At 41.9% G+C, this 8,277-nt stretch overlaps 1 pseudogene; it reads right to left on the bottom strand.

Annotated features, from left to right (window-relative positions):
• Positions 1-7,796: 7,796 nt before the first annotated feature.
• LOC118676663 lies at positions 7,797-8,277 on the bottom strand (annotated as a pseudogene).

Genomic DNA, 8,277 nt, shown 5'->3' with positions numbered 1-8,277 from the left:
TTTCATAGGCTCTATATTATTAATAGATGTCACTGAAAAGGCAAATCTTTGTTTATCTTTTGGTGCCAAGGGAATGGTGAAGAAACAGTCCTTAAGATCTACTACTATAAGAGACCAATCTAGAGGTATTTGTGAAGGCTCTGGGAGTCCAGGCTGTAAAGCTCCCATGGTATGCTTAGTGGCATTAATGGCTCTAAGATCACGTAACAATCGCCATTTTCCTGCCACCTTCTTAGGTATTGTAAATATAGGAGTATTCCCAGGACTACTGGAAGGTTCTATATGACCAGCTTCTACTTGTTCCTGTATTAATTCATGAATATGATTTAATTTCTCCTTGGTTAATGGCCACTGATCCACCCATATAGGTCTATCATCTTTCTGTTGTATAGGCTCAGCATGGGGGTGAGGAGATTGAGCAGTGACCACTCCTAAAAAGGCTGATATTCTAATTCTTGTTTTCCTGTGTTTTCTTTGGCCTGAATGGGTTTTTTAATCTCCTGATTATCTTTTCCTAAACCTTGACCAGCTTGATATCCTATCTGAGTTATTAACTGTTGTCTTTTGCCAGTAATAATACAAGCTTGTAAACCTTTTAAAATGTCTCGTCCCCATAAGTTGACTGCAATTCCAGAGACTATATAAGTCTGAAACCATCCTGTTTGTCCTTCCTCATCTTTCCATTTTAATACTGCAGTGCTGCGTTGTGTGTTATCAGGAATTCCAACACCCGTGATAGAGCCCATAGCTTCTACCATGGACCAACTTGGAGGCCAGAATTCTTGACTGATGACACTAATATCTGCTCCAGTGTCTACTAGACATTTAAACATTTTTCCCTCTATTCTTAGATTAATCATAGGACGGGTCTTGCTAATTTCCTGTATCCAATATATATCTGAGCTTCCAAATCCTTGTGTCCCTCTCTTCCTATTTATAACTACCTTGCTGAATATAGTGTAAAAGCAGGAGCTGAGCAATTCTTTGTCCTGGAATAATTTGCATAATATGTTTGCATTCTAAAATTACTTTGATTTCTCCCTTATATTCTGAATCTATGACTCCAGGAAAAACAGTTAGTTCTTTTAGCGTATTTTTCCTAGGACTAAACCTGACATTCCTGGTGGCACAGGTCCCCAAATTCCTGTAGGAACAACTTGTCTAGCCATATAGGGGGTCAGGGTGATTGTTATTGCGCTATTAAGATCAAAGCAAGCATTTCATTCTGGAGTGACTTGAAGGAGGGGATCTACTGTGAAAAGGGTGAAACTTCCCCTTTTTTAATAATGGGGCTAGGGGGAGCCCCTCCAGCCATTTTCCTGCAGCTGGCCATTTCCTATATTTTGATTTAATGGCTGGCCATTTCTATGAAATTTAGATCTATATTGACTGGCCCAATGATTCCCCTTCTTACATCTGGGACATAGACCTGCATTACTTGAGTTGGGAGGCGGAATATTTATGCCTTCTCCCTGAGCGTCACCTTTTGGTTGCTTACATTCCTTTTTAAAATGTCCTTGTTGTTCACAATTGAAGCATAATTTGTTTCTTGTAATTGCGGCAGCTAGTAAGCTTGCCTGAAAAATGCCTGACCCTACATTCTGACATGGTCGAATCATTTCTGTAATGATACTATTTTTTCTTAGAGACTACCATGCATTTCTTACAATCAGTATTTGCATTTTCATAAGCTAATTGCTGAGTCAAAATGTCTCCTGTTGTCTCATGTTGAATCTGCCTTCTCACTGCTCGAGTGAGGCGAGCTACAAAATCAGAGAATGACTCAGTGGGCCCTGCATGCACTTACTAAAAGGCTCCTTCAGGTTCCCCTTTTGCTGGTAAAGTCCACTAGGCTTTACGTCCACAAAGTCTAATTTGCTCATATGCCTGCTGAACGTATTGGAGCTGATTATGAAAGTCACTAAATTGTCCCTGTCCTGCAAGCATCTCAAAAGTAATGGGAACATTCTGTCTGAGATTTGAAAAAGCTTGCTCTTGACATTTCTCTAAAAATTCTCCTTTCCATAGCAAATAATCTCCTCCATCCAAAGGTGCTAGAGAATACCAGTCATAAGGAGCTAGGAATGCTTCAGAAATGTTAGTTATAATTTCTCCAATAAATGGAGCATTTGCACCATTCTGTATTACATTATCATGCAAGGTCTTTATCATTTAAAAGTCAAATCTTTCATACTGTCTTATTATTTGATTTGGGAATTGTGGATTAGCTACCTGTATAATAGGAAAAGCAAGTCTATCTTCTACTGTCATGTCCTTTAATCCTTTCTGATGTCTTTTTGCATAGGTGATTCTATTAGTGGTGATTTAAATGTTTCAGAATCAGGACATGAAGGCCACTCCTTCAATTTATCTTTCTGCTTCTCTTTAGGAGCAGAGGGTGCAAGGGGAGGAGGTCTTTCTTTTTTGAAAGTCTCTAGCAAATGCAATATCTTTTTCCACAATGAAAAACAATCTGGAGGCAAATTTTTCCCCTGCTGCTGAGCTTCTTTCAAGTTCTGACCTATCCATTCCCAACATTCAATATCCAATGTACCCTCATCAGAAAGCCATGGATTATATTCTATAATAATCTGTAGAAACTGTAAAAGAAGATCTTCTGAAACTGCAACTCCCTTATCCTTTAATAAGCAAGTCAGAAGTCTATAGAAGAGTCTCTCCTCTCTCGACAAATTCTGCCCCGTTTTGATCTGGTTGAAACAAAGGAAATTACTCAAGCACTTAAGGATATGCGGGCTTCTGCAGCTGACACGAGTTTTGCACGCAGTTAAACTTCCACCACCAGGTAAGGTGATATTTTCTGCTCTGGCGAATCCTTTTCCTCCAAGATCCTGTTCAGAGTACCAATTGTGAAAGGCCATGGCCAGCGTGGCTTTCGGGGTTCAAAGGCTTGGAGGAAGAGCTGACGCACAATGACACACAAGATGAAATATTAATTTTGATACCAGGGGAAACCAGAGGAAAACTCGACCATAGCAGTCAAGTTCTCGCTGAGTCTCTGTTCCCAGCTGCTTTTATTTACTAGAAAACACAATTGCCTTTTAGGAATGCAAACAGACATATCAATGGTAATATTTAGTAAACAGTAAGATTGTCAGGTTTGGGGGAGTTTGCTTTAGGCCATTGAGTCAGCAGCAGGTAATAAAATGTAGATATTCACCCTGTGAATATCAAAAGGTGTCCTGGTCAGCCTTCTGCCAGACTCCTCACATTTATATTAATGACTGTTGATCTTGGTTTCCAGCATTTATAACTGGTCTATATTTGGGATTTCTGATTTTGGCCCTGCTATTGTTTTCCAGCAATGCATGGTAGTACATTTCACTGGTGTGTGTAATATAATTGTGAGGCCTGTTGCCTTTGCATATTTAAAGATGAACAAAGTAAGGGTCTCACCTTTGGATAATCTAAACCTTGAAGGAGGTAAATAAAGGGTGTCCCAAAATTCACGCAAGATTTGAATTTTGTGTGAGCATTAACAACAACAACAAAAATTAAAAGCCTAATTTTACTTGGTTTATTGAATCAGATTCTTATATCTGTTGCCCTTTGATTTCAAACCCTTCAATTTGATAAGCATTACCAAGTACCATTTATGGCCCAGGAGCATGGACAATGAAGACCAATGACGACCACGGCTTTGCATATGTGCCAGCAAAGCCATGGAGGCCATTTACCCAATGTGCTATTCCATACATAACCCTATACTGTATACTTTATGAATCAATAAAAATTTAGAATTTTTAGTTATAAACCTAATTTTCTATCAAAATTACTTCTTGCGTGAATTTTGGGACACCCTTTAATAAAATAAAGAAAGAAGTGATTGGTGTTAAGAAATAATGGTAGAAAAAAGTGCTTGTATCTACAAAAGCAACAATTATTTATATTAGGAAGGGTTATGAAGGTTTATAGATGACTTCATAGAAAAGTCTTATTTCTGTTGGGTCTTAAAGAATGACTAACTTTTGAAAAAAGAGTGATAAGAAGAAAGATATTTTAAGGCAAAGGAAGGGAATGATCAAATATACAAAAGTAGGAGGTAAATCCTAGATACCAGCCAAATCCAATGTAGCCAGTATAGCGGGCTCACTAAGAATTAAGTAAAAAAATCAACTGGGACCTGGATCATGGACAATGTTGCACAGGCAGGTGGAGACTTTGATGGTTACTAGGCATGCTCAGAGCCATGTTGGAAATCCATTTTATGGATGAGCCTTGAGAGCATTATGCTAAGTGAAGGAAGCCATCACAAAAATCATGTATTTTAGTGTTCCATTCATATGAAATACCCAAAATAGCCAAATTCGTAGATATGAGAGTAGAGATGGTTGCTTAGGGTTGGGTAAGAGGGTTGGAGGAGCAGGAAGGTAAAAGCTAAAGTGTACTAGGTTTCACTTTCAAGATGATAAAAATGGTCCAAACTTGGAGTGGTGATGGTTGCACATATCTGAACACATGAAAACAACAACAACAACATCAAAAGAACAACTTTTTAAACAGGTGAATTGTATCTCAATTTTTAAAAAAAATCATTTAAGAGACTGGTGCTACAGCTTAGAAGGCATATTACAGCCCCACCACCATAGGCCCAGCTGGTCATTCAGAGATTTCAGGTCCTTCCATTCTGTTGTTCTCTATCCACTAAGGCATTGTACACACCTATAAGGTTTAAGGTTGAGTTACCCACATCTGTTATCTAGACAGTAAATGGAAAAGAATAACTGGTGACTGCTAGGTTTGATCAAGCAATTGAGTTGACACCCCTCCACCAGTAATTGGCTTTTCAGGTCATTTCACTATGGACATTCCCTTTGCTGAAGACCACATTTCACTTGCGGTGACATTTCATTATCTCCCCTCTGGGTATGCATAAAGAAGTCTCTGCCCAGAAAAAAAGCTCACCAAAAGTCCTTTAAAAGCCTCTCACTCCCGTGACTGGGTGTGGAGCCAACCAGGCTCAGCCACCTGGTGTGTGGATAATCAAATAAGTTCATAATCCCTCACCACTCTGGCCTCCTGCATTCCTCCTTTGGGGACCTAACATTTGTTGATGAAACCCGGAAGGGTTACACAGGGATGGGGAACCATCATCCCAGCTTTGGTCACCCCAAGTTTGCTACTCAGAGTAGTAGGCAACGGCAGCTCGTCCTGGGCTTACCTTTGAATCTTACTCAGGTGGCTCGATTGCCAACCTCGATCAGGCCTCCCTCCCTTAAGGGGTCTTCCCCAACCAGCCAAGGAGTACTCTAGACCTGGGATCTCTTCTCCATTGCTGACCCTCCATCCCACACTGGCCAATCTTCTCTAGGTGAATGACATTCCACAATTCCCCTCGTCTCGGGTCTTCTGCTCACTCTCTCTCACTGAATACTTGAAAGTCTCTCTCATCTCAAAAGTCCTAGTGCTAGGCCAGAAGAGCCCTCAGCCATTTGGCTTTGGATCCTTCTTGATTGGGGACAACCAATCCAGAGGGTCACCTCTCATTTCTCATGGTGATTTGTTTATCAGCAGGGATGCCTGCCCCAAACAGTCACCTTTGAATTTGTGGTCTGTCGCTCACCCTTCCTCTCTCGTGGGCCACGCCACACTCCCTCTGCACACTTGCGGGGGAGATCAGGCCCAACCACTTCATTTTACTTTATAACACTGTTTGGCCACAACATAAGCCAGCTAATAAGTCTCAGTGGCCTGAAAACAGGACTTTCAATTTTAACACACTAAGCAATTTAGATAATTGCTGTCACTGCAATGGAAAATGGTCAGAGATTCCCTACTTCCAGGCCTTTTTTCACCCTTCAGTCCCAATCCTCTCTGTCAGTCCTGCTATACCCATCAGATCTTTCTCCTTTACACCAAACATTTTACCCCTAACAACTCTGACTCTGAATCTACTCTTGACTCAGCAGACCACCAACCTCCATCCCCTTATAAATCTCCTCCCTCACCTGCAGTACATTCCCAAAACCCAGACCCTCTTTACCAGAAACTACCTTCTCTCCAGTTCCTGAGAGCCCAAATCCTGAGAACATGAGCTCCAAAACAGCCTTTTTGCATCTAACACTCATACTCAGGCCGCCCAAAGACAGCTTTCTTCAACAGCCTCTTCTAGTCCCACACCCATTCTAACCCTGAGGGAGGCAGAAGAAACTGAGGGCATAGTCTGAGTCCACATCCCATTCTCTATGTCCAGCCTCACACAGATTGAGAGGCATCTCAGGTCTTTTTCTACTGACCGGATCATCTTTACTACAGAATTTGAGTGCCTGACCCAATCCTATGTCCTGACTTGGCATGACATCTATGTCTTCATGTCCTCCTCTACAGAAATTTACCACCTTAGACCCCACCTCCCCAGAGGGAGCCCTTCTTCTGAACACCCATTTTATATACCAATCAGCCCCTGACACACTCCATAAACTTAAAAAAAATAGACACAGCTCCACAAATCCCTCAAAAAGACCGCGTTAACCTGACCTTTAAGGTTTTTAACAATAGAGACGAGGAGACCGAAATCCAAAAACAAAGGCAAGATCAGGTCAAGGCTGAGGCCCAGAAGGAGGCCTTCCAGCTCCTAGCCACCACTTTCATAAACCCCAAACAAAGTGTCCGTCCTCCAACCAAGGGTAAGTCAGGGGCTAAGCCTCCTCCGGGCCCATGCTTCAAATGCAGCAAGGAAAGACACTGAGCCAAGTCCTGCTCAAACCCCAGACTCCATGCCTGGGCCCTGCTCAAGGTGCGGAAAGGAAGGCCACTGGAAATCATACTGTAGTCTGGCCCCTCCAGGTGGGACCTCAGCCAGCCCAGCAAGGCCACCTTCTGGATCTGGTTTGGAGCTCCCAGACCTCCTAGAATTGGCAACTGAAGAAGCTGCCCAGGCCCTCACAGGGCCTCACAGACTTACATCACCAGGACAGAGTCTCAGGTTGCTACAACCTACACAGCAAGGGTTCAGGATCTAAAGGAGAGGCCGAAGCACAAATGAAAATACTATCCTAGAAATATGAATTTAGAAGGCATGGGAGGCCAGGTTGAGACCTCCCTCTTGGAGAGAAATACCAAAACCTGGCCTTACCTGCTTTTTGTTCAGTTTTAGATACATATCTGGCCCTCAGTAAAGCACAGCAAACAGGTAGCACACAGACAGTCTCTAAGGTCAATAAAAATCAGTAAAGCCCTAACCTGTTTGGCCTGTGGAATCAAGGGTCCCAGGTTCGATTCCAGTCAAGGGCATGTATCTTGGTTGCAGGCACATACCTAGTAGGGACGTGCAAGAGGCAGCTGATCAATGTTTCTCTCTCATCGATGTTTCTAACTCTCTATCCCTCTCCCTTACTCTCTGTAAAAAATCAATAAGAGATATTTAAAAAAAAAAAAAAAAAAAAAAGATCAGTAAAGATTAGTAAGGTGCAGTAAACATTTACTTTGAGGCTATTAAGTCAGGAAATTTCTTTGAGCCACCACTATCTCAACACATCCCTTCTAAATCCAAGGTCCATCGGACTTCGTGTTCCATGGTGCATTCTTATGACAGTATTGGGAAAGCAGTGGCTTCCTGAATCTCCCCTTTTTGTTTTCTTAATAAATCTTGAAAAGTGTATGCTGACTGTAGGGCTTGAGTCCTTTTAAGACTCTTCATTCCGCATCTGAAGACTAGAAATAAACATATAAGAACAAGAATGAGACAGACAATAGTGGTTATGCTAAGAGTCAATGTAGAGAGATCCAATGAAATAGATTGAATTCTTTCATGTCCTTTTTAAATTGTTGCCAGGCATCTAAGGAACTAGTTTGTAGTAGGCTCCTTTCTGGGCCATCAGTTCTTCATGGGTCCCCTTCTCAATCACTGTCCCATGTGACATGACAGCAATGATATTCAAGTTCTGGATGGTGGACAAACAACAGGCAATAACAATGCAGGTCTGACCTTCTCTGGCTTTGTTCAAGGCAATCTACAACATCACACAACTGATGACTGCTAGCATGGCAAGACTTCTTTACCATCCCCCAGGTCATTTCTGTACTGTTTCTCCTCTGTTTCTTTCTCCTACCATTACTTATCTTCAGCGTGTTGCTTGGGACTACTGCTATCTGTGGCTGGAGTAGTGGATAGTCTGCAGCTGCAAGTATAGGATGACGCTCCAGGTGCAAGGTCCTCATTAGTCTGGTCAGTTCCTCTCTCAGATCCATGTCAAAGTTTAATAGTCCTTGCAGGAATCCACATGGGCTTGGAGGAGTTTTCTGGAAATACACAAGCAT

The sequence above is a fragment of the Myotis myotis genome, unplaced genomic scaffold, assembly GCF_014108235.1.
Source record: "Myotis myotis isolate mMyoMyo1 unplaced genomic scaffold, mMyoMyo1.p scaffold_m19_p_2, whole genome shotgun sequence".
Taxonomy (NCBI): domain Eukaryota; kingdom Metazoa; phylum Chordata; class Mammalia; order Chiroptera; family Vespertilionidae; genus Myotis; species Myotis myotis.
This window is presented reverse-complemented; position numbering and strand designations above follow the sequence as displayed.